Genomic DNA, 27,076 nt, shown 5'->3' with positions numbered 1-27,076 from the left:
CTTTTGCTTGGTCATTGATTATATTTTTTACATAGCTCCTTGTTCTTATTTAATGTATGTGATATCTTCTTTCTCTGACAATATTAATTATAGGTTCTATTTGTTTTGTCTATATTTAAATTATTTTCTAGGGAATATTAAATATATATTTTTAAATACAAGTTTCTCTAAAGTATTCTTCTATTCTGTACAGTGTCTATGTTACATTCAGAGCCTTTTTTCCTGTTTATATTTGTATGTTGCTCTTATATGTAGGAGGCCATTCTTTTTTTTAGTTTTTTTTATTGATTATGCTATTATCATTTTCCCAATTTTTCCCCCCTTTAATCCTCCTCTGTCCTGTATCCCCCAACCCTCCAGCATTTCCCCCCACCTAGTTCACGTCCATGGGTTGTACATATAAGTTCTTTGAATTCTGTTTCCTGTACCATTTTTTATCTCTCCCCATCTATTTTATGCCTACTAATTATGCTTCTTCTTCCCTTGTACCTTACCCCCCTATTTCGCCTCTCCCCCTCCCCACTGAACTTCCTCTGTGTGATGTCCATTTCTCTGATTCTATTCCTGTTCTAGTTGTTTGTTTAGTTATTGTTTTCATTGTTTTTCTTTTAGGTTCATTTGTTGAGACTTATGAGTTTGTTGTCATTTTATTGTTCATATTTTTTATCTTCTTTTTCTTAGATAAGTCCCTTTAACGTTTCATATAATAGTGGCTTGGTGATGTAGGAGGCCATTCTTGAATGTATGGTTATCACTTCCAAGAATGAGTCCTGACATGCTGATGAACACCCTCCGTGTGTAAAGCTTATTGGCAGATTGGTTTGTTTGTATGGTGATGAAATGGCAAGCCAGCTCTTCATCAGGGGTCTACAAATGTCAGTATGTGAAACCTTTTTTCATAGAGAGGTTTAATTGTTCCAGAGAAGGCCTTAGCCTCTTGTTTGGAGAAATTAGGCCCCTGTATGTGGGAGCAGATTGGAGGAGTGGATCTGAGGGTCCTAGTGTTTTTCAGTTTGTACCTTTTCACTCAGTCCCTCTCTGTTCCTCCATGATTCTGAGTCCAATGTGGCTAACGGGTCCTCAGGCTCTACAGGTCTGTTTCTCCAGAGAATAACCTGGTGCATTGGGTGGGGGTGGAGGCCTGGGGAGGCTTCATCCAGCTTTCCTGCTTTCTGTTTGGCCTCACATTGTTTCTGTCCTTGGCTCACCTGGCTTGTCTGAGTTTTGCATGTGAATTGGTTTCCATCTCATTGGCATCTTCCCCATGGGCCCTTGGCCTGAAGCTCCCTTTGCTGTAACTTTCCCTTTGTCCTCATGCGTTTACACCCTTTTTATTCCCTTTCTAACGTGTGTGGAGAGGGAGAGGGGAGAAAAATCTGAGAGGTTAATCTGCCATGTTTAACAAATGTCCCGTGTAACTCTTTGAATTTTTATTTTATCTTGCTAGGTTGTAAGTATTTTACTATCCACCTTAAAAATCATTTCTGAAATAAGACTGGGTGTAAAATGTTTGAAAAGCTCCCTGTGAAGGATGGTGCTGTGTGTGGGCATAAGAATGCAGCATGGAGTGGAACACAGAATTGAATGTTAATGAAATCTTAATACAGTTATAGAGTGAAGAGAATTCAGTCTGATGAAAGACCTTTGCACTTTTAGATATCTGAAGTATATAATCACCATTCCTTCTACCCAGGTTATCCCTCACCTCCAAAAGGAAAGGAAAAGGTCCCGAAGAATAATAGAGTACACCCTTGGGCATATTTTCTACCTATTTTTCAATGCTTTTTGTGTACTTTAGATATGTGGGCATGCTGAAAAAGATAGCTATGTGATTCTTGCTGACCACCTTAGTTTAAAAATATGGATAATAGATTATATTACAAAATAGATTTAAAAATAAAAAGAATTCAAATTTTATAGGTTGTAGGCTTGACCTGTATGTATTTTTCTGACAGGATTAGTTTATGAAGGCTCACAATGATGAATAACCATCCTGTTAATTTTCAAAGATAAGTTTAATCTTTAGTGGTCATATGACTTAACTTTAGACAGACAAGTAAAAATATACTATATAACCATTTTATGTTTGTGCTTGCTCTAATAGGATACAGGCTACCTATTTATTTAGAGTCTAATCAATAATAAACCTCACATTGTCAGGTATATAAATGTCAAGTCACTAGGATGTATACCTAAAACTGACATAATATTGTAGGACGATTACACTTAACATAAAAAAGGAACAGACAGCTCCTTCTCATATTTTTTTATGCATTGTATAGATTTAGCACATTTTGTATACATATTCAAAACAGGGAATAATGCATTTGTATAAATGCAGTTTCCTTGCTAGAGTATATTTCTTATATTGCTATATACATATAAAAAACTTTATTTGAAGGATAATTAGTTTTTGAGTGTGTCATAATTGGTTGTACCTTCTCATTGTTTTGTGCCTCAGCAAAAGCTCAATGTTTGGCCAGGATTGTTTTTGTTTTTAATTAAAAAAAATTTTGGATTGAACACTTATATTGTGTTTACTGTGCAAGGCTTTGTTCCAAGTCCTTTACAAAGATAAACTAGATTAATTCTCAGCAATCATCTGATGTTGGCACTGTTATTCTGATTTTCCCAGAGGAAGGAACTTGCTGGAATAACTAGTTATAGCAGAGTCATGATGTGAGCCCAGATAGTCTAGCTTCTGAGTTCATCATCTTGACCCAGATTAGTAACTTGTACCACAGTGACCACTCTGGGTCAACATAAAGCTGTTACAGCTTGTTTAGGCTTCATCTCAACCATGATGGACACTAAAGGGCTTGTGGAGTAACCCTAAGATGCCAAATAAAATAAAAGACTACAAAACAAAACAAAAACAAAAAACTGTTTACTTTCTTGATGTTAGTACAATAATAATTTAACTTAATAATGCTAAAAAAGGAAAACATGAAGTTGTATAAATTGTTTATGCATGTATCCCTCTCTGAAGGTAGGGGAATAGAGCAGGTAACACCCAGCGGTTCTGCTGTGATTACAGCCAGCACTCACAGAGACAGAACTCCCTGTCACAATATTGAGGCCCTTTGGGTGTCTTAAAAGCAGGCAAGGACCAATTTGGTATGATCGGAATCTGGGAGATTTTATTATCCCTCCATAAACAATTAACTACACAGAAGGTAGGAGTTATAACAATGGTGTCTCAGAGGAATGGATTATTGACCAAAATCCAATGGGTTCCTCCAGCACGGGGTACAACCTTGCTCTCTCTGCAACCATCCACATTGTTTGATTGGCAAAGGATAGATTGGAGGGTACATTTGCACAAGTGGTGAAATAAATCTGTATGCTGTCACCTTGGAATATCTGTATTTTCTCTTTATGAGGACCTAAAATGTGCACATACGCAGTAGACTTTGATGGACAGCGTGATGTTGGGGTCCTTCCCACATTTGTGGGTCAGCAGATAGATGTCAGAATTACCCAGATCTTAAATAAATTTGGGGAAAAATGGAAAAGTCTTCCAGGCAAGGAGGGAGTGTAATTATCTGGTTCCTGTGTTTAAAGACAAGAGTGTGCTGGATGGAAGACCATGCACAATTTAATCCCAGAGCTGCTAGAGCCACCAGTCCTCACGGCTCAGTTGGAGAGAGAAAATATCCCTATTTGCCTCTGAAGCCAGCATGGCACCCCCATGTGTTGTGTTAAGGGGAGATTAGCATAATTGTGAAAAATAGTGCCATGATGATACTCATAAAATCCAGAGTATGAGGGACAGTATGGAATTAAAGTTTCTTATAATAAACACTCTAGGTACTTTTAGGCAAATAATGCTTTCTAGTTCTCATGAATTCAGACTCCTGGGAGGTTTGGAGCAAAGGAATAATTTGGCCTACAGCGAGGCCTTGGCATCGTAAGACTCTGTCTTGAATCCTGACTCCACCACTTATGTGATTTTGGACATGGCGTTCAGGCTCTCTGAGCTCCATTTTTCTCATACGTGAAATTGAGAATAATAATAGTACCCCCCTCCTAGGATAATCAATAGGATTAAATGAGATAAAATGGACAAGCATGTAGTACAGTGACTGGCATGTTGAAACACCCAGTACATTTTAATGTTGATACTGTTAGTTGCAGCTATCTTCATCATCATCATCAGTTGCATCTCCCTCTCATTCACATACTCATCCTATTGATTTCATGTGCTATTGCTCAAATGTCTATTCTATTTCTGTCACCTCAGTTTTAGTTTTCATCTTTCACTCATGTTATGAATCCATTAGTGCCCTGTTTGGCTTCTGTGACTCATTCTATACCCCTATAATCCATCCTCAAAATTCTTACTAATGCTCTTTTTAACACTCAAGTGTAACCATGCCCCTCACTGCTCAGTCCCTTTCAGTACTCTTCAGAGCCTTCTGGGTAAAGATGATCCTTCTCATAGTTGCAAGAAGAGATTCTTTCCTCAGATTTAAGCCCAGGTGGTTATTTTTAGCTCTTCTAGGCTACCATGCCCAGTCTCGGAGAATGGAACGATGGTTCTGATGTGCTTCCTTGCTGTGTCTTAGATCATAAAGCCAACCCAATTAGCACTTCTCATCGCGACATTGGCTTGCTTATGAATAACAAATAATGATCTTGAGACCTCCTACACATGATCATATGGCTCTGTAGTTGAGTCAATACGTATGTATAGAATACTGTGCATGAAGTTAACAAACAAGACTGGACTTCTTCTTTCTGAATCTCAGGCTGATGCCCTGTTTATTCATTTGAATAATTTCTCACTTTACTGTGAGTTTTACATTTTATCAAAATGCATGGTAGAGTGTGTGTATGAGTAAATTTTGATCTTATTTTGACTCCGCCAGCATTTCTATATCTCTGTTTTGACAGTATAGGAGATTTGAGAAGAAGGCTCATAGTCAGAATTGGCTTCTCAGCAGTATCTGGGTCTCCCTCAGGAGACACCACCATCAGGAGGGGTCCCTCATGAACAGGATTAATTTATATATTCTTCGTTTCAGTTGTGTGTACTCTAAAGTTATGGATTTGATATCTTTATAGACATAAACCCAAGTTTTATTTTCTACCTTATAGCATTGTCTTGCATTTTTCAATATATTTTGCATAGAGGTCACTGCACTGTTATGATGAGAAAGAAAAACTGCTTTAAATTCAAGGCATTGCTTCTGTCAAGTTAGAAAAAGTTCTCCCCAGAGACAAACATTTTGCCAGCAGGGTTCGGTAGCTTGTGGGGTGTATTGGGAAAAGGTACATCAAAATGGGAAGCACGTGAATGAAAGGATAGTTCATTTAGCCTGTGTGTGAAATTCCAGAATTCTTTTTCATGCTCTTATAAGAAATATTTTAGGTTTTGTACATATTTGCTTTTTTCTATTTTGAAATGGTTGCTCTGTGTATTCTTCCCGAAGGTATTAAAAATGTGATGACTTCTGTGGAATGTAAATATTAAGGTTGATGTCTAAAGGTCGTTTTTAAAATTTTAAACACCTTCACTCCTTTGTACTTAAATATTTATTAAACAGAAAGTGTGAAGTTATGGGAGCTGCTGGTGAGCCCTGGTACAGACCCTAGTCTGCAATGCCTGCACTGACGTGGAGGAAACGGGGCAGAATGGGCCCCACTGTGTAAGTGTTCCCCGGGACAACATCTCCAGAGGTTTCCCCCATCTCTTGTAACTCGAGTCTTTGTGATGAATAACATGTGCAGGTACCTTTCTTTTAGCTTTTCCTGCAACATCATATGCTCATGGTTGTGTTGTTGGGCGCTATCAGGAAAGGCTTGTAAGGGAAGTGGATCAGAAGAGCAGAGTTTGAATTAGTCTGTGCCGCGGCATAACTGTGCTGTGTGGATTCTTTGTTCCTAGAGTCGGTTCAGTGGCTGTCTCAGATGCATGTGAAGTGTCAGTGAGAGAGCATCTACTTGGTCATTGACTTTGGGGCCTCTGCTTTTTCATTCTTTTAAAAATATATATATGTATATATAATGAGAGAGGAAGGCAGGGTGAAAGAGAAGTAGAGAAACATCGATGTGTGAGAGAAACATCCATCAGTTTGCCTCTCATGCTCCCTGATGGAGATTGAACCCCCAATGCAGACATGTGCCCTGACCAGGAATCAAACTGGTGACCTGCTGCTTCGCAGCACAATGCCCGACCAAATGATCCATGCTGGCCAGGGCTGCTTTTTTCATTCTTCTTAATGATATCCTTTAAGATTCTCTCTGACTTGGTATTAGTCACAAACCTGGTTTCTGAGCAGAAAGGGGTGGTTTAGCTGGCTCTGATACCATACCATTGTTTATTTATCAGAGTTATTTTGCTTCCTTTAAAATTTAGACTTACAGCCCTGACTGGTGTGGCTTAGTTGGTTGGATATCATCCTGCAAAGAGAAGGGGCTCTGGTTTGATTCCTGATCAGGACACATGCCTGGGTTGCAGGTTCAGTTCCCTAGTTGGGCTACATACAAGATGCAGCCAACTGATGTTTCTCTCTCACGCAGATGTTTTTCTCGCTTTCTTTTTCCCTCCCTTCCCTTCTTTCTAAAAAATCAATAAAATCTTTAAAATAATAAAAATGAACTTATAGCATAAGGATGCTAATGTAAGAAAGATCTTGGAGGGAAGATCCAGTGTGTCATTGGAATTAAGTGATTTGCATAAAGAGATTAAAGAAGATGGAGGTGGGTCATATAAATTAAAGGGATGGTTCACACTGAGGTGGATACCTAAGGGGTGGAAGGGAAGCAAGAATGGATCACTGTCATCAGGATCTGCTTCGGGGTGGAGCGGTTACGTTCATTTTTGTACCTCAGTGCTTGGACGTGTAGTAAGGATTTGGTATATGTCTTTTGAAGCAGTCACAGGTGGAGTAACTGTCAAATGAGTTGCTGAGAGGAAGCTGTAAGGTGAGAGGGAAAGTAATGATTACATTACACATACCAAGGATACGGAGAAAGCCAAGAGGGATAGAAGGCAAATAATGATTTTTTAACAAACCGATGAAAATTAATCATTTAATATTAATTGAAAGGCCTTTAATTAAAAAAGAAACTTAGTATTCTATATTAAACTTCTTTATATAAGTAAATACTAAATATTAAAATCAAACTTACTGTTTTAACCTGAAAAATATAGGACTTTTTATATGGCCCTTGATTTGACTAACTGAACTCTTTTGTTTTGAGTGGAAGCTTATATTGGATAAACTAGACTGTTTCAGTATCTGAATGATCAGATGCCAATTTTTTGCTAATTAAAAAATTACTGAAAAACCTTGTTGAATATTTCCCTATGCAATGTGGTATTGATATTTAGTATTGTAAGTGAGTTAACTGATTCACCGTGCATGCACTAGATGTGTGCATTAATTAACAACTATCATGTAAGTGTTCTTGAATTAAAGACCTAATTGATCAAAAGTTGAAAATACTCAAATAGGAGCTTGCTGAGAAAATGTTTCATTTGGAAAACTAACTAAAGATTTTTGAGCAAGAAACTGTGAATACCTTTTAGGTGTGAATGGTAAGGGATGAAAGAATCATTTAAGACTTACATGGCATGTCTTATTTCTCTGCAGAACTTGAGCAGCTGAGCTGCTACTTAACTAAGAACAGATATGATTACGTGGGTTATGTAATCTTATGTGACAAGTGTAATTTTTCCCCAAATGAAATTCTTATTGCTGTTTCCTTGCATATGCTTCCTTTGCTAAAAGATAAACCCAAAATTCAGAAGGCATGCAAAACCCTTCATGGTCGCCCATTGTCTGCTTCCAGCCTTATTCCAGGCCTCACCTTTCACCTGTCCTGCTTCCTACTCCCCCAGCTTTCCTCAGATCTCTTGTAGGGAACTGCCTATACTCCCCAAAAGATGTTCTGCTATTTCCTACCTCTTTCTCATACCCATGCTGCTCCTTCTGTCTAAAAATCCCCTAGCTAGCATTATGAGGCTCTAAAAATATAACTCCAAGAGTCTTTAATGGTTCCTTTTGGCATTATACCATATGTATTACAGTAATAAACACTTGAAATATCTATTCTCTACCCCAGTTAGCAAAGAGTAACAGTATAGGAATGGTTCATTCATGTGTTTATTCAACAGCTATTTATTGAGCACCTATTATTTGCCAGGCACTATTCTTGGCCCTGGAGATTTAAGAGTGAACAAGATAGAGAAATGTCTGATGTCACAGAACTTTTACTTTAGTGGGGATGATAGACAGGAATTAGAAATATCATCTAATGGTCAAGAAGAAGTGCCAGAAAGGTAAACCAAAGAAAGGAAAGGGGAAAGAGGGACATGAAGGGAAGTGTTGATAGAATGATCAGGGAAACTATTTCTGGGAAGTTGTCATCTGAGTGTAGATCTTAGAGAAGGGAGGGAGCAGACTGTGGGAATACGTGGAGGAAGAGGGTGCAGCGGCTTTGGGATACAGAGGAGCTTACCCCTGGCCAGATAGCTCACTTGGTTAGAGCATCGTGCCCATACACCAAGATTGTGGGTTTGATCCCCAGTCAGGGAACAAAACAAGAATCAACCAATGAAAAATAAGTAGACCAACAAATCTCTCTCTCTCTCTTTCAAATCCATCAGTAAATAAAAAATTAAAAATCACTGAACTGGAGGGGCTTCATGCTCTTAAGAACCAGGAGGGAGTTCAGGGTGGCTGGAGGACAGTGAACAAGGGGACTTGTGAGAAGGTCATGGTTAGAGTGTAGCATTTCATTCTAAGTCAGAAACTTTCAGATTTTGAGCAGGACAGTGACAGTTTTTAAAACCCTGGCTGCTGTGTATAGACCAGGGCAGGGAGAAGAACAGGAAAGTAGCATCAGAAAGACTAGTCAGGAGGTCGTTTTGGTCATCGTGGCAACTTGGACCAGAATGGAAGCCATGGAGGTGTAAGAAGTGGTTGGATTTGAAATATGTTCTGAAAGTAGAGTGAAGAGAACCAGCTGTTGGATTGGATGTAGGAGATCAGAGAGAACAATCAAGGATGCTCAGGGTTTTGACTGGAGAAATCAAGTTTATTAATAGAAGGGCCATTAGTTGAGATGAAGAATATTCGGGGGAGTGGGAGGTGAGCAGCATTGGGAGGGTATGGAATCAGGAATTTGGTTTTGGACTTGTTAAATTTGAGATTCATATTCTGTATATGAAAGGAATTGTCTTGAAAGTAGCTGGATATATGAGTCTAGGGCCTGGAGATTATAAGTTTGGGGACACTCAGTGTATCGATGACATTAAAACCATTACATTTAAGATCAACTAAGGAGAGATGAAAAGAGGTCCAAGGTGTTCCAGTCTTGGAACACCTCCATCTTTAGAGTTTGGGAAGAAGAGAAACTTCTAGCAAAGGAGACTGAGAAGACAGAGGTCGTAAGGCAGGAAAAAAGAGAGGTTCTGAATGGAGGCGGAGATCAGCGCTGAGCGGTCCAGGTGAGGTCTGGGAGTTGCACACTGGGCTTGGCCTCGTGGAGACCTCTGCTCACCAGGGTGGAGTGGAGAGGACAGAAGCCTCATTAAAATGAGCTGCAGAATGAAGGGCAGTTTTTGCTTTTGTTGCCTTTGCTTTTGGTCTCAAAAAAATTGTTGCTAAGATCAATGTGTGGTAATCATTTCACAATATATACATATATCAAAAGATTATGTTGTAAACCTAAAACTAATATAATGTTATATGTCATTTATATCTCCATACCAACCCTGGGCCCCAGTGGAAATGAGGAGAGGCAGGGAAGCCAATTTGGATAAACTGCTTTTTGAGGCATTTTGTTATAAAGGGACCATAGCAATAAAGTTATAGTTGGGAGGGCTGAGAGATCAAGGGAGATTTAAGGTGGAAGATAACTTTGGGAATGATGACAGTGTTGTTCCCTACCGTCTGCCTGTTAAACAAGAAGACGTGCTGGGCTGAAGCAGTCCTTCGCTCCTGTACTGACAGTCCCCGTAAACACGGGAAAATTGTCGTTGAAAGACATAGAGCCTTTTATATTCTCTATGGTGTTAAAAATCTTTTTATAAAGTAGCAGCTTTTAGAGCATTGACAATGTGGTTTTCCTTTTTACCTTCTCAGATGTGAGATGGTGTCTGACAGAGAGCTGAACTGGCCTGTGTGAGATTTTCTATGAGCGTAGAAGCAATTTCAGGATAATGATTCTAGAGGGGGCTTCTATGTCTGAAGCAAAATCTGTGACACAAAAATTTTTTTTAGAGTACTTAAATAATTGAAGAAAAGTAGCAGATACATGCTACTTGATGTTTGTTTGACAGGAAGGATTGGGTTAATTTTGTTCAAAATGAATTGCCCACACAAATACATGTTTACCTTACACTTTCAGTGCGTATGGAGAATGTCTTAGAGAAGGGGCCATCTTCAGAGTCCTGTGGGCGTGGTATTTCCACCTGTGCTTTTATATACTTTTCTCACATTAATTATATTAGGGTGTATATTCTTGCTCTAATTTCATGCTAATTGCAATAATAGCACAATAATGAATTCTATCAATTAATTATGGTGCCAACTCTTAAAATGCAATTTGTTGGTTGTACTACCTTATGCTATTTGCACATTGTGGTAAAAGACTTTGTAAATGAGAGAACAGAATGGTGGAGGCTTCTTGTGATTGAGACTTAGCACCTGTGGGTAGATACCACTTCTGCACAGACGTCATCATGGATGAACCACCAAATTTTAATGAGGAAGCCAATTATTTGTGTATGTTTTGTAAGCTGATGTCTCCAACTTTTATTCCTTTTCTGATCAGAGGGAACATTTTATTTAGTTTGATCTGAGAATATGGAGTCCTACTTGCTGATTGGTACCAATTTTCTTAAAACAACCCTAAATTTTCTGGAAATGTGTGCCTGACAATTTAGGACTATTTATTTGAAAAGTTAGTTGGTTGCTACTGGCAAAATTGATTCTTGATGAGTTTTTGTTTTTTTAATCTGCTCTTTTCCAAAGTTTGAAGTGGCAGGCAGGTAAGAATATATTATGTGGCTGGGTTTTCTGCTGGTGAGTGTAAAGCTCACCTCCTCCAGCATTCACTGCCCCTGATGTTTCCTGTGTGTGTCCTCGTGGTGGGAACATCTCTTATCATTCTGATCTCGTCAATAAACCTATCCTTAAGCTGCAGCTCTCTAGTTACAATGGAGACATATGATAGAAAAATAAGAAAATTGAGAGAGAGAAGAGAAGAATGAAAGCGAGCTAAATTTTTTCATTAAAACTCATAGAGAACTATAAATAGTGCCTTCTACCTTCAGCCAAAGGAGGTATCAAGGAGAAGGGTTCTAATAAGGTAGCACCTGTAGCTGTTAAAAAGGTTGAATTTCATGGAATAGTGAAAAAAACAAAGTGTAATGGCAACAGAAATGGGAATATAGATAGTGAAGAAGAACCACATCAATAGGAGCCAATTAAGGAGTGACTGAGAAAATGAGCCTGAGAGCCCCGGCTGTTACAGAAGGCAGTGCTGTGGCTGGTGTGAGGCAAGAGAACCTATTTATAGGGTTTCATCCTTCATGTTTCTCTTCTCTGTATCAAACCTGCTTCATCCCTTAGAATTCTGAGGTAAAGAACCTTGGCGGGTGGAGAGGAACTATCTGAACCAAGGTGGGCCCATGCCGGGTGTGGCCCTTGAAGTCAGGTGACTTCAGCCTGCAGTGACTACATGCCCATAGAAGGTGCTGGTCCTGGTGGGCTCAGTCAGGAAGTATGAATTGTTTTGGATGTGAACTTTCATATGTACTGAATCTTCTTGGACGATTAAGAGAAACAGTGACTACTGAGGTAAGCCCAGGGGATGATTCATAAAATTAAGCTATTCAACTGGCCTTTGTTTTGTGGTAAGTAAAACTCTATCTCCCCTAAAGCAGAGTAAATATTGGGGAGAGGAATGGGAGGGAAGGAGGGCCTCCAAGTTCCCCAGGACTAGCTGATGCAGCACTTCCCGAAGCTCAGTTTTCCTTAAGGAATATGGAAAAGGGTTTAGGCTGTCTGCATCCAGGACGAGTAGGAAAAACCACATCTTGGAACCATATGGGCAGGCAGTGGACTTGGAGTCCATCCAAATAATCTTCCACTAGCGAGGAGAAAAGAACCATTGTTCATGAGGGTTCAGATCTCGGAAATTGTTCAACCCTTCTAGGCTGTGCTCCTATCAGATGACAGAGGGTCTTTGTTAAATTATCAAATTACATCCAGATACAGATAACAATTCTTACGCTAAGAGTGATCATTGCTAGTCTTTGGATATACATCCCCCGCTGCGCAACATCTTACCTATTGAATTCTTTGTGGCTCTAGTATTCAGAATTCGATTACCGAAAGTGAACATCTGCCAATCTTGCTTGATCCAGCGTTCTGAGGCCTCCCTCCTCCTGAACTCTCATGCCATTTTCTGTATTTCTCTGTGGCAATTATTTCTTGTATTATATTTATTTGTGTAACTGTCTGTGAAAGCAGCAATTGTGTCTCATTCTTCGTTGTACCCCCTATAGTGCTTCATACAAAGGTTAATAAATGGCTGGCAAATGAATAGAACATGACAAAAATTCCTTAGTAATGAAATACAGGAAATGTAGTTTACTTTATAAAGTCTTCTTAGTGCTTTCTTTATATGTTCCATAATTCCCTAGTGTACCTTTGTGGCTTCTTCCAAAATCCACTTCTTTAATTTTTAATAACTTTCTTTCCTTCATAACCAGAGTTGGTGTGACCAGACTGATTTCCCTTTCAAAAATCCTATGACATTTCTTAGCTCCTTATGGGTGGTGATATTTACTGACACTTTATAATGGAGTTTGTAAGGCTAAGTCAGTCTGTGTCCCTTTAGGTAATGTGCCTAGAATTTGAATTCCTGCTGCCACAGCAGCTTGGGTGCCTGGTTAAGTTAATTGGTCCAAGCATTCAGGCTTCCGAAAGGTGCAGGTAACTGATTAATAGGTAGTGTTCCATGACTTATGGCAGTTATGCAATTTCCCCTATAAGTTATAACAATAAATTGAAAAAATTTTAATATACATGATAATTTAGTATAACTTTATAGAAACATTATTATACATTGTGGGTGTGTGAAGTAGCTTTGTAAAAACCTTTGGTTGCTATTAAGCCCATCCTTTCCTTCCATCATATAAGTCCACATGAATCTGAAGTCTGTTTTTCCTAGAATTTAAAGCAACACACCTATTAGTAACTTAGCTCTAGTTCTGGCATTAGGGCCTCACAGCACCTCTGTATCCTTTTGTACATGTTATTTCCATGGTTACCAGCACTGTTGGTTACTAGGAACTGAAAGCCAACCTGAAGGAAAAAAATGGGACTCATTGGGAGGATGGTATGGCAGAGTAGAAACAAGGGCTGAGCAGGCACACTTTAGGAAGTCAGGCAACCAGGCAGTGCCAAGGACCCAGCAGCCGGGACCAGGGATTCCATGTGTCCAGTGCTGTCTGTCTCTTGTCCTCATCTCTAGATTCTTACTCTTGGTGGTTTTGGGATGTCAGTCGAGCTTCTCTTCAGGGCTAGAGACACTAACACTGCTGGCTAATCTGATACTTTCTCTGCTTTGTAACCATCAGGAAGGAAGGATGGGGTGCAACTAGCTCTGGTTGGAAAAGTCCCAGGTGCAACCCTCCCTGGACTGCAGGGAAGGCTGCTGGGGGAGGAGCCAACATTCCACAGGGAGTGGCAGAAAGGATTCAACCAATCTGTGTGCTGCTGTTGTCACTGCTTTACTGGTTACAAAAGGAGGGTAGGAGTAAGTTAAAACAGTGAACCTTGCTCTCTGTTATGCCGGTGAGACTGGACTGGTGGTACAGTCATCTGGTGATGCTTCCTTAGAGAAATGATGACTTCGCTTTGCTTTCTGGTCTTTCAGAGTGATGCACATGTAGTTTTAGAATGATCTAAATTAATACCATTGTTAGCTGGAAAAGGCAAATACTAAGACATTGGCCACAGGAAAGTTAATTAAATTACACAGGAGCGCGTATTTTAATTTCAGTTGTGGGTTATCTTGTTATTACTGTAAGTGTTTATTGTTGATTGTACAGTATTGTTATTCACTCTTTTCCATGGTCCTGCTTCCTGTTTCATTTTATTTCTTAGGTGTATAGAGTAAGACAAAGGAAGCAAATTATTTAATGAATACTTTTTATTTTAATATTTTCTGTTCTTTTTTTTTAATTGCTGTTCAAGTACAGTTGTCTCTATTTTCCTCCCACTAAACTCCCCCTCCCCATCCACCTCTACATCCCACCCTCAGTCCTGCCCACCTTTGGCTTTGTCCATGGATCCGTTATACATGTTCCTTGATGACCCTTCCCCTTCTTTCCCCTATTATCCTCCCACCCCCTCCCCACTGGTTACGATCAGTTCTTTATTTGCATGTCTCTGGTTACATTTTGCTTGCTTGTTTGTTTTGTTGATTAGGCCCCACTTATAGGTGAGATCATACAGTATTTGTTTTTCACCGCTTGGCTTTTTTCACTTAGCATAATGCTTTCTAGTTCCATCCATGCTGTCATGAAGGGCAGGAGTTCCTTCTTTCTTCCTGTTGCATAGTGTTCCATTGTGTTAGTGTACCATAGGTTTTTGACTCACTCATTTACTGATGGGCACTTAGGTGGCTTCTAGCACTTGACTAGTGTAAATTGTGCTACTATGAACATTGGGGTGCATAGGTTATTTTGAATCGGTGTTTCAGGATTCTTAGAGTATGAATAATCCCAGCAGTGGAATTGCCAGGTCAAAAGGCAGTTACATTTTTAGTTTTCTGAGGAAATTCCATATTGTTTGCCTTATTTTAATATTTTAAAGTACACAATAGATCAGTTTTGGGGAATTCCTAGATTTTAAAATGTCAAATGTAATTTGAAATTATTTCTTATTTGTCCATTTAGCAGGAAGCTTTCTTCCTTTTGGTTTTTTTTTTCTGTTTTTCTAACTAAGTGAAATTTTACAAAGCTGGGATAACATTTTTAAAAGCAATAAAGCTGACTTATAATCCCAAACTAGAAAACCTTGTCTCTCCCCTTTTCATAGTTAACTCAAAAACTTAGGTAAGTTTTAAAAAAACGAGCCTTAGCTCCTTAAGAAGCTTTGTGATAGTCCAGGATTTGTCGGCTCTCTCCTCACTGGCATCCTGACACCAGGACGAGAGAAGATCCTCACATCTGTTCTCAGAGCCTTCTGCCTTTCTTCTTGCTGCTACTGAGGATTTTGTGTCTGCCGCTGAAGCCTTATAATTTAATGCACATTTCTCATATCGTATTAGCACTGAACATTTTGAACTCTCTGATACTGCTTTTTTGTGAATGTGGTCATAATAAAATCCCTTGTACATTTGGGTCTTCTGATTCATTTCACACGTGGGACATTGTACCATGTCAAAAATTCAGTTGCATTTTTGCTGGGGCGTGAGTAGGAAGAACTGTACCAGGCCATGGAAATGCCCATGTGTTTTACATATCATCTGAATAAATAATAACTACACAAATGTGTATGTGTATGTATGTAGAAACCATGTAATGTATGTTTTAATGCAAATACAAGTCTTAGGTGAAAAGGATTAGGAATTTGAGGAAAGCAAAGACTGAGGTGCAGACATGTTGTTTCCTGGGGTCACTGAGGGCCGACAACCAGGAAACATGACATACAGGGCAGAGGAAAATTGTTCTCTGAAGAGGAGTAGGCTTAAACCTTGGATAGGAGTGTCAGATTTCATGGTTTTGAAATGTAGGCAAAAAAATAAGTCCTTTTTTTAAGTTCTCAATTGTGGATATTATTGATTTGAGAGAGAGAAACATTGATGTGAGAGAGAAAAATTGATTGTCTCCTGTATGTATCCAAGCAGGGATCGAACCTGCAGACTGGGTATGTGTCCTGACTGGGGATCGAATCTGCAATCTTTTTTGATGTGCGGGAGGACACTTCAAACAGCAGCCAGGACAAGACCTTTCTATTATCGTACTCTGCATCTACCTGTTTCTGATATTAGGTTCATGAATGACAGCCTTCTATGCTGCTTTTTATTAACATAGTTTAAAGTTCTCCTGTTAGAGGTCTGTCTTTGGGCTTTAATTTCCAACCTGCAGGAAGTTCGTAACTGAGCTATTTTCACCTGGACATATTTTCTGCAGTTCCTCAGCCCAGGGTATATCTTCAGCCAAGAAACAAAAACGGAACATCTGTCCTATGTAAGCCCTGGTGTCGGCACTGTGGCAAATGAAGACCATATGGCTCATGTGGGTATTTGATAGGAGTGTCTTGTTTATAATTAGTGTTCTGGACACAGTAGGGTTTTTTAAGAAAATTAATTAATTAATTTAGTTTTTGTACTTTTATTTTTTATTTTTATTTTTAAATATATTTTATTGATTATGCTATTACAGTTGCCATTTCCTCCCCTTCATTCCCCTTCACCCTGCACACCCTCTCCCACCCACATTCCCCACCTTTAGTTCATGTCCATGTGTCATAAGTTCTTTAGCTTCTACATTTCTCATACTATTCTTGCCCTCCCTCTGTCTATTTTCTACCTATCATCTATGCTACTTATTCTCTGTACCTTTTTCCCCCTCTCCTCCTCCCACTCCCCTGTTGCTAACCCTCCATGTGATCTCCATTTCTGTGGTTCTGTTCCTGTTCTAGTTGTTTGCTTAGTTTCTTTTTGTTTTTGTTTTAGGTGTGGTTGTTAATAATTGTGAGTTTGCTGTCATTTTACTATACTTGTTTTTATCTTCTTTTTTCTTAGATAAGTCCCTTTAACATTCATAAAATAAGGGCTTGGTGATGATGAACTCCTTTAACTTGACCTTATTTTAGAAGCACTTTATCTGCCTTTCCATGCTAAATGAAAGCTTTGCTGGATAGAGCAATCTTGGATGTAGGTCCTTGCCTTTCATGACTTGGAATACTTCTTTCCAACCCCTTCTTGCCTGTAAGGTCTCTTTTGAGAAATCAGCTGACAGTCTGATGTGAACTCCTTTGTAGGTTACTGTCTCCTTATCTCTTGCTGCTTCTAGGATTCTCTCCTTAATTTTTATCTTGGCTAATGTAATTATGATGTGCCTTGGTGTGTTCCTCCTTGGGTCCAAGTTCTTTGGGACTCTCTGAGCTTCCTGGACTTCCTGGAAGTCTATTTCCTTTGCCAGATTGGGGAAGTTCTCCTTTATTATTTGTTCAGATAGCTTTTCCACTTGTTGCTCTTCCTCTTCCCCTTATGGTACCCCTATAATTCAGATGTTGGAACATTTAAAGATGTTCTGGAGGTTCCTAAGCCTCTCCTAATTTTTTTAAAATTCTTATTTCTTCATTCTTTTCTGTTTGGTTGTTTCTTTCTTCCTTCTGGTCCACTCCATTGATTTGAGTCCCAGTTTTCTTCCCATCACTATTGGTTTCCTGTGCATTTTCTTCCATTTCACTTAGTGTAGCCTTCATTTTTTCTTCTAATTTGCAACCAAATTCAGCCAATTCTGTGAGCGTTCTGATCACCAGTGCTTTGAACTGTGCATCTGATAGGTTGACTATCTCTTCATTGCTTAGTTGTATTTGTTGTGGAGCTTTGATCTGTTCTGTTTGGGCCATTTTTTTGGTCTTGTCTCGCCTGTTATGTATGAGGTTCGGAGCCTTAGGTGTTCACCAGGGAGGGGCAACCCAGTCACTGGGTTGTGATGCTATATGTGGGGGCAGGGTCTGAGAGGGAACAATGGCACCCACACAGCTCTTTGTCAGATCCCAGTCCCCTCCACTGCTTCCCCCAAGCAAACTGGGCCCTTCTGGTACTGATTCCCATGTGGGTGGGCTTGTGCACATTCTAGGACCCTGTGGGTCTCTCCAATGAACTCTCCTGTGAGGCTGGGAGTCTCTCCCTGCACCTCAGCCCCCACAGGTGTTTTCAATCAGTGTTTCGAGACCTTATTTCCTGGTGCTGGGACCCTGGGCTGTGAGGTCTGTCTTGCTCCCAAGTTTTGCGTGCAAATGTGGGACCTCCTGGTCATTCAGCTGCCTTGCATGCAGTGCCTTGCTTCACAATCTTCCCATTGCCACCCTGTACCCAGGGTCTGCCAGCCGCTGCCTGCGCACCCAGGGTTCACCTGCTGCAGTCTTGTGCGCCCGGGGTTCCTTACATGCCCGGTGCCACCGCTTTTTGTGCTGCGACCCCTCTCTGCCTGGCTGGCTGTCTCTGCCCTCTCTACTGGTCTGGATGAATGTGTCTATTTTAACTCCTTGGTGTTCAGACTTCCATGCAGTTCAGTTTTCTGTCCTGGTTGCTATTTTATTTGTAAATTGTTGTTGTCCTTATTTTGGTTGTGCGAGGAGTCACAGTGTGTCTACCTACGACTCCATCTTGGCCAGAAGTACCCACAGTAGGGTTTTGAATGGTGTGCCCTCAACCTTATTTTCCCTATAAACCCTCTTGTTTTTAGGGTGCACTTTAAGAGAATACAATGTTTTTCAGGCACACATTTATTGAGCTGTGATAGAATTACATGTGTTTACTGATAAAATTTGAAATGCCATGAGGGACATGGATATTTTTGGTGCTGTGGTTAAATAATGGCTTTTAAACAATTATTAATCTAATAGTTCTTTGAATGTATAGGAATGTAAGTAATGAATGGCGTCCCTAGAGAAGAATTAAGTCCTAAAAGGTTTAGGGTTTCTTAAAAAAATTAGTCTAGCTTTTCTAAAACATCACGAACATTTTAATCAATCATATCTTGGACATTTCACTGGAAAAATTCGCAAAAGAAAGATACTTCTAAGATTACATGGAGTACAATAATTTGAAATTCAAACTATTTTGGGGTTTTATGTTGTCTTTATCACTTTTCAAAATAAGAGATTTTCTCTCTCTAAAAGCTTAAAGGTTTAATGAAATTAATTGATAAAGTAGATGACTTGTATCAGATTTATATGCATAAAATAGTCTATTCTTAACCTCTTTCCTGTTTTTAAGGTTTTCATATTTAATGTTTTTTTTCTCAGTTAAAATCTTTCTCTACATCTTTCTTCCTTAAATTACTTCTTTTTTCCCAGGTTCATCTTCTTGGCGGGTGCCGGGGGCGGGGGGGGAGGGCTGGCGCACCTGTGTGTAATGTCCTGCTTATGTAAGTGAAGGTCAGACATCTGGCAGCCTCATAAGTCTGAGAGAGTTTGATATGTCTCAAGAGTTTCTGCACAAATGAGAAGAACCACAAGGTGTATAGGGCACAGCCTGCGGTGGGTGGGTGTCTAGGCTAATAGTTATCTACTCAGGAGAAAGCTCCCAGCTCTGCTTTGAACCCATCCATCACCTCAAACCCCTGTTCATTAAGTTTTCCAATAAGCCAGCTTATCTAGTTGCGCAGTACGAGGACGGTTGAAGAAGCTTGTGGCAAGACTGAGAAGAGTGTGGTGGTGTTAGAAGGAGGAGGCACATTTAGAGCCCCAGGAAGGAAAGCCTACAGGCAAAGAGAGAACGAACCATAAAAATGAAGCAGAGAAGTGTGTAGATGTCAGTTACTGAGGGCAGGACCCAGTGGCCCTTTGCACGCCCCACTGAACCCTGATGGCTATCAGTCATGTTCGCCATTGACCTCATCATCAGTTGAAGATCAGATTGTGTTTATTATAACCCATTTAAAAAGTCAGGGAGCTGTATAACACTTTAGAATTATTAAACATCACATATAAAGGCAGGTAATTCAAGAAATTAATTTAAATGTTTCTGCGAAAATGACCTAAGCAGATGTCAGATTCCAGCATTTTTGTCAGCAGTTTTCTTTCCTGCCTTTTCTTCTATATCCACTGAGATGCTACTTTCACAAAAGACTTTTTGTCTCTTCCCTTTAAAGATAGACCCTTCGTTTTAACCTCTCCTGTTGCTCTTTTATGGTGTGCTTTCAGATACATCTCAGTGTCCCCTAATGAAGATATTCTTCCTGGGAGTAGACTGTGAATCCTGGGTGATGTGAACACAGTGGTTAACTTCTGGCAGCTTTGCCCTCTCGCCCCTGTACTTCTGCCTTGTGGCCAAACTCCTTGCATAGTTGTAGGCATTTGTTGAGACTGTTTTTTGCCCTACACATTTCTCAAGCTTCCTGTCCATTTCCCCTCTACAGGAGTTCAAATAATTACTTTGAGCTACTGTCATCAGCAGCTCCTTCTAATATTCATTTACTCAGCAAGTACCAGTGCTGGTCTGCGTGCTGGAGAAACACAGAACGAATGCACAGAAGTTCATGCTCTTGAGCAGTTTACATCCCAGTGGGGAAGGGAGACAAAGAAATCAACAAAATCAACTCCACAGTGAAGCCAAACCAGTGCAGTGTCATAGGGGAAGGAGGAACAGCAACAGAAGAGGCGGGGACCCAAGCAGGACCTTGAGGCAGAGATTCCTGAGATCCAACTGAGTAACGAGAAGGAGTTGGCTGGGGGAGAACATTCTAAGTAGACAGAGCAGCAAAGACAAAGATTCCTGAGGCAAGAATCAGCTTTGTGGAAAAGGAACTTGTCCCTTTTGCCCGAAGCTTAGTGTGGGGAATGCTGTGGGTTCCCTGCTCACATGGTCCCTAGGCTGAATGGCGGCCCTTCCTCTCCAGGCCCCAGTTGGGGGCATCCGCCAGGTGTACTCGAGGCTGGCCCTCTTGCCTCAGTGGGACTAACAGTGGGTATGTTTGTTTTACCTGAGGCCCCATTTTTCCTTGGCTTTTCCCCATCCTCCAGCCCTGCCTCCTCACCCCTTTCCTCTGAGAGCATGTCCTCAATAAATTAGGTGAACGGGAATCCTGGCTCAGCTCTGTTTCTAGGGAACCCTGGCCTAAGACACATCAGTGAACTTTCTGACCTTTTATTTCCCCCCACCCTCACCCCTGGGCTCCAGATCCTTAGGTAGGTGCCTGCCTTATATGTCCACCAGAATGTTCCAAAGGTATCTAAAACTCCACATGCATAAAAATGGAATGTAAGAAAATTTCCCCTTCTCCTCAAGCTTTGGTTCTTCCTGTACCCACTCCTTTAGTTGTGACCCCACGTTTCACCTAATTATGCCAAGAATTCAGAATTGAGCTTGGATTTTCCCTTTCCATTTGACTCATGTCCAGTCACTCAATGAGTCATCCCTCTTGAAGGTCTCTCCCCTCCTCCATCCCCACTTTTATTGCTTTAGCTCAGGGCCTTGGCCGAACTATTGTCTTAGTCTCCCAACTGGCCCCCTCACCTCCCCTTGCTCACTCCTCCCACCCATTTCCACAAGTTACCCCATTATAAAATGAAAAGTCCCATCCAGCCACTCTTCTGCTGTTAGTCCTTTAGTGCCTTCCTATTGGATTAAATGGCAGCTTCCTGTAGGAACAGATGCCTAATTTCCAGGTGGGGCTTCCAGTGCCTGTTATACTCTGGCTTGGCCACCTCTCCCTCATTCTTCGCAGCTGCCCCCGCTGTGTGCACTGCTTTGTGCACTGCTTGGTGGTTTCTTCAGACAGCTTCCAGTGTCAGGCCTCTGGCCCGTTAGTCCTGCCCTGCCATTCCTCAGGTGCCCACCCGCTCCTGGGCAGTGCTTGGAAGCCTCAGCTTGGGCTGCCTCCTCTGGGAAGCCCTCTGTGAGCTGCCCAGGGAACAGCATTTGTGTTTAACAAAGTGCTCTGAAAACACTCAGTTCAGTGTATTGTGGTCACTTGCTTTATTATTTTTTAATAAATTAAAAATATTTTCTTATATTGATTCTAGAGGGGAAGGTAGGGGGAAAGTGAGGGAAAGAAACCTTAATGTGAGAGAGAATCATCAGTCGGTTGCCTCTTGTCCTCCTGCCAACTGAGGACTGAACCCGCAACCCAGGCATGTGTCCTGACCCGGAACTGAACTGGCAACCTTTTGGTTTGCAGGATGACACCCAACCAACTGAGCCACACAGTTCAGGGTGACTTGCTTTATTTTTAAGCAGTGGTTGGTTCTTGGAATGCAGAGAACATGGTTGTTCATACTGCTGGGCAGAGCAGTACCTTCTTTTTGACTGAGTACAGGAAAGAATAAAGGAGAAACTTTGTGTTAAGTTTTTTGACTTTTATACAAGACAGCTTAGTGGATACCAATGCTGTACATGCTCTTACCCACCAACGCTATAGAAAATAGGATCTAGTTAAATTAGGTGACTAAAGATAGCACTTTTAATGTGGATTTTTCCCCAGGGAACATTGAACATTTGGGGAGGGGAAATTATTGATGCCCTAATATACGGAGTTGTGAAATTCATTAATTTGTTAAATATTTATTTTATATTTGCTAGATGCCCAATGTTGCATCATGTGCTTTGGGGGAATAGAAAACGATGCAGTTGATACCGTTTGTTCCTCAAGGGCCTCAACGTGGGGAAAATGCTGGAGGGTTTTATGAGGCAGCATGTGACTAAATCCTAAATGACTCAAATAAGAAGTCGGCTCTGGGAAAGGAGCCTTTGTAGGCGGGAGGGCTCAGCAGTCGTAAGCAAAACCTCAGATGTTTGAAAGACTTATTGAAATGAAATTCTTACACATAAATGATGTTCATATAACTTAATAGTTTCCAGCTATTAAGGAGATAGGTCTCTCTCTTGGCTTTGGTGGAGGAGGGCGTACATATTATTTGTGTCTGAAGAACTTTTTAAAGACTTTATAGCGAGCTTTGTGTGTGTATGAGTGTTCACAGGTCACTCAGAAGGGTGAAGGTGAAGTAAGGATGGTTCTCAAATGGGGGATGGAGGAGATAATTCCTTTAAACCAATTAGGATGTGAAGGGAAAATGCTTTTCCCTGAGCTTTCTGATTTATAAGTGTGCACTCAGTCCTGGGAGCTATGGGAATATTGGCCACTCATCACTGACAGAATAGTCACCTCCTCTTGTACTTCAATTTCTTAATTAACTGAATATCTATGAGGTCACATTTTATGCCTGACTCTTTTTTTGTTTAATTTCCTGCCTATTTCTCAGTTGTTTCCTTGTGTCTTAATCTAATTTATGCCCTTTTGTGGTTCTGTTTTCTGAGGACAGGGACTGTGTAAGCGAGGAGGAATTGTTGATTGGCCACTCTCCCATAGGGGTCGCTATGAGAGTAGTAGTTTGGCATTTTTCCCTGCCACCCGGCAGCATGTGGCATGACTTGACACAATTAGCCTAAGGACAGTGAGATCTGGTTGGAGTTGCTGTTTTACTTTTGAGAGTGTTATGAACCTAACCCACCAAGAATTCTGCAGGTTCATAACTGTATTTTATCATTTTAGTTCATAAATGCTACCTGTGCTTTTTTTTACCTCATGTATCTGGTGCATTATTATTTTAGAATTCTCATGCCCCATTTGCCTATGACAAATATATGCACATAGACCCATTAAACCATTTCAGTGGCTTTTGCAGCATGCATGATGGTAGCCTAAACTTGGCCTTCTGTAGGACCTCAGATTATTGTTTAATGGGGTTGTCACTCAAGATACTGGCTTCCTCCAGTGCTTTTAAAAAATTGAATTGAACATGATGAGGTGCATCCCCTTGATTAAATGTTTTTCCTTCCATGCAATCACCATTAGCTGTTTGGCTCCAATTCTGTATTCTTTTGAAGCAGCCCTGCATTGCAAATCAATATCTCTCTGAAGAGACAGTGTGCTGTGAATTGCCTGGGCAGCATATGCACAGTTACTTTGGCTGCAATGCTGCTGCAGAGCCCGGTTACTCTGCCTTCCTGGGAACTCCACAGGCAAGTCCATCGTGTCTGGAGAAAAAAAAATTAGATTTTTTTTTGGGAAAAAATATTGAACTGTTAGAGCTATTGCTACTGGATGTTAGCATGTCTGTTGTGTTCTTCTGAACCATTTTTTGTCTGATTGCATCAAGAGTAGCTTCTCTGGGGTAATTTCTGGGATGTGTGTGTGTGGGTTTTTTTTTTTCTTCTGCTTCCCCCTGTCTTGGCTGTGTAGTACGGCCGTACCATTTCAGCTTGCTAGTGCAGAAAGATGTGAATTCAGTTACTGGATGCGCCTGGCCTGGTGCAAACACATTGCTAGAGACATGTTAAAGAGTTCCAGGTGAACCGAGCCTGAGGGAGACAACAACAGAACGGTAAGAGGGAGCATGCTTAAAATTAGAGCAGGGTTTTTAATTTGGAACATCTCGGCAAGTCTGAATCCTGACTCACTCATTTACAACTTGAAAAGGATTCATTTTCTGCATGTCATTTTACTCATCCCTTTCCATTTAACTGCCAAAACCGGCACAGATTGATCAAGGGGGTATTTAAATTAGGGATCTGGCAGGAGGTTACTCATGGGAGAGTCTCTTGAGGCTCCGGAGGCTACTGCTTATAGTTTGTAAACACCAGTAGCAGCGATAAGACGAGGAAAGGGTCTCGCGACTGTGCTGCTTTGCCATAGCTGAGTCTTATTTCTTCTGAAACTTGTCTTATTTATTACAGCTTAAAGAGATCTTGCAGATTGTTTTGCTTGGCTAGGCTTGGCTGCATGCCCTCTGAGTCAAGCTAGTGAAGGACAGGAGACCACTTTTTTTCATTTGGGTAAACTGATGCCTGTGAATGAGCTGGGTTGGATCTGAGTGGAATAAACATCTCTGATATATTAAGGATCTGGGGCTTCCTCCCTGCTCATCCCACCCCCTGTTCCCTTCTGGCACAGAAATGCACCTGCTGTAAGTGTGTGCTGCCTGGCAGAGGTCAGTGTGCTGGTGTTTTGCATCGTTATACCTGTCGTGGTTATGCTTTCATGTATGGAAGTGGTGATCTGTCATGCAGGTCTGCTTGAAGTGCTGGCTCCAGTAGTGGACCATGAGCATTTTGGATGCAAATGGAGAACCCCTGCATGCATGAAGACTGGGGCAGCAGACAGGCTGCTTTGAAACAATGCTTTACCAGCTCATGAAGAAGAAACAATCGAGAGAGAGAAATGTAAACCTTGATATGTCTACAGAGGTTGCATTCCTGTTTCCTTTGTTAATTGGCACAGAGTACAGTGGGTAGGGTTGGGTGAAGTTGAAGGGCATGTTTTCATATTGTTCAAAGTGAGGCTACTACATTACATGGTCCTGGTGCATTTATTAGGATGCCTCTACTATATAGGTGCTGAATGTTAAGGATGTCAGCATTTGATTTTTTGCTTTAAAAACATTCCACTTATGTATGTTTAACTCAGTAACTCCTGTAAAATGTAAGTGATGAAGGTAGTGGATATTAGTGGAGAGCATCATCAGAACTTGCAGCAGCATGCTGGCCATAAGCCAGTTGTGTATCACTTTGTGTCATAGGCGTTTTTAAGAAAGGACACCTGATTGCTTGATAGGCTAATTGAGAGAAATATTGATAATATATTAAAATTCACTAGAATTTCTTTTGGGGGGAGGAGCCTTCAATATTGCTTCTGAATATACTCAACTGCTTATTGTAATGGTTGGACATTGATTTTTGGGAATAAACATTTGAATTTTCTTCCAAATAGAGTTCAGATTTTTTTCTATTTTGACATTTTAAATTATTTTTAATTTCCTAATATATCAGTTGTTCTTTAAGTTTTTCTTTAATGAACTCTTTTTCTAAGCAGAAAAGGACATGCTCTGCATTTGGTGCTTCTGTTTCTGAGAGTGATATGTTCTATTTATATTTTTACCTTCACTCTGTGTAAGCTGTGAGGTTTATTCTTTTGGCCCGTGACAGAAGGAGTTGTATATTTGCAAAAAGTAAGCAATTTTTAAAAGGGGGATAAACAGTAGAGCAATAATATAACATTGATTTTACAATCATGCATTTCTTTATTCCTCATTGTACAAACATGTATTAGCCATCTACCATGGGTGAGAAATTGTAGGACATTCCATATGGAAGTACAGGTGAAGGAGCTACCCTCTCTTCCTTGCACTGAAGGAGCTTAGGTATAATAATATTGGTATTTTCCTCTGGAATATGCTGCATTACACTTTCTAATGAATTAGTAAATTTAATGCTTTTTGAATATTCTGTTTCCCATTTAGGAGAATGCTTTGTCAATTTTCGTTTACTCATTTATTTACAAACCTTTATGAAGAGCCTACTGTGTAGTGGTGTAGCTGCCGTGTGCCAGGAAGTAAAGTAGATCTGGCCCCTGCCCCCAGAGAACTTACAGTCTACTTTCTTTTAAAGTATTTCGTGGAGAAATTTTAGAGCACTTAATTTACCTTAAATTTTTTGGCCACTTGTGAAACAGATAGTATATGCTTTGATTTTTTTCATTTTTATGTTGTAGTATAAAGTGTACATAATAAAATTCATCATTTTCAAGTGTACATTTTATTGACAACAAATACATCACAGTGTTTTGCTACCATCGCCACTATCCATTTTTAGAACTTTTTCTTCATCTCAGAAAGAAACCCTGCCCATTGAATGATAACTCCCCAGTGCCCCTCCCCACAGGCTCTGGTAGTCTGTAGTCTCCTTTCTGTGCCTGTGAATTTGCCTCGTCAAGGTACCTCATATGATATGAGGTGGAATCACATAGTATTTGTCCTTTTGTGCTTGGCTTATTTCACTTAGCTTGGTTTTGAAGTTCATGTTGTGGCACGTGTCAGAATTTCACTCCTTTTTGATGTATGCTTTGCTTTTTATATGGAAAAGACAGCAATCTGTGTCCCCCTACCTTTACATGATTTCACTAAGTCAAGTTTCCATATGGACACCATAATAGATAATTTAGAGATACTAAAAACAAAGACCTGGTGGGCAGGAGCAGGGGCAGGGGCAAGGTATGAGGGTTAGAAATGCTCTGAGGGAATGATTTATGGATGTATTACATTTGGATTCTTTACATGGCCTGGTAACTGAGCATGGTAATTGGGCTACTTACACTATCATGTCAGTTCTTCCCTGATGGAGAGCAGCAACCAGGGAAATATTCAGGGGAAGGCTGGCCTATAGCTTCTGTTGCTATTAACATTTGAATTGCACCTTCTCTGCTTCTAGTACCTTATTCTATCTAACTTTACAAGCAAAGACTGATCTTGTTGAGGTTCTCTTATAGAGTCAGAGACTCTTAGAACCGGCAGGTATTTCAGCCATTGTA

The 27,076-nt window shown here is 40.4% G+C and overlaps 1 protein-coding gene across 6 annotated transcripts in view; it reads left to right on the top strand.

The window, feature by feature from the left end:
• Positions 1-27,076, top strand: part of CDK14 (cyclin dependent kinase 14) — a 548,605-nt gene that overhangs the window by 87,062 nt on the left and 434,467 nt on the right. The window contains exon 1 of one of the 6 annotated variants that reach the window (XM_045828174.1): positions 23,865-23,885. The exons of 4 other annotated variants lie outside the window; for them this stretch is intronic. The gene's annotated coding sequence lies outside the window, so the exon portion shown is untranslated. Of the gene's footprint in view, positions 1-23,864; positions 23,886-23,962; positions 24,096-27,076 lie in introns of those variants that run through there. One more of the 6 variants, XM_045828172.1, reaches the window with a different exon arrangement.

This window comes from Phyllostomus hastatus, unplaced genomic scaffold (assembly GCF_019186645.2).
Source record: "Phyllostomus hastatus isolate PE091 unplaced genomic scaffold, TTU_PhHast_1.1 phas_scaffold_78, whole genome shotgun sequence".
Taxonomy (NCBI): Eukaryota; Metazoa; Chordata; class Mammalia; order Chiroptera; family Phyllostomidae; genus Phyllostomus; species Phyllostomus hastatus.
This window is presented reverse-complemented; position numbering and strand designations above follow the sequence as displayed.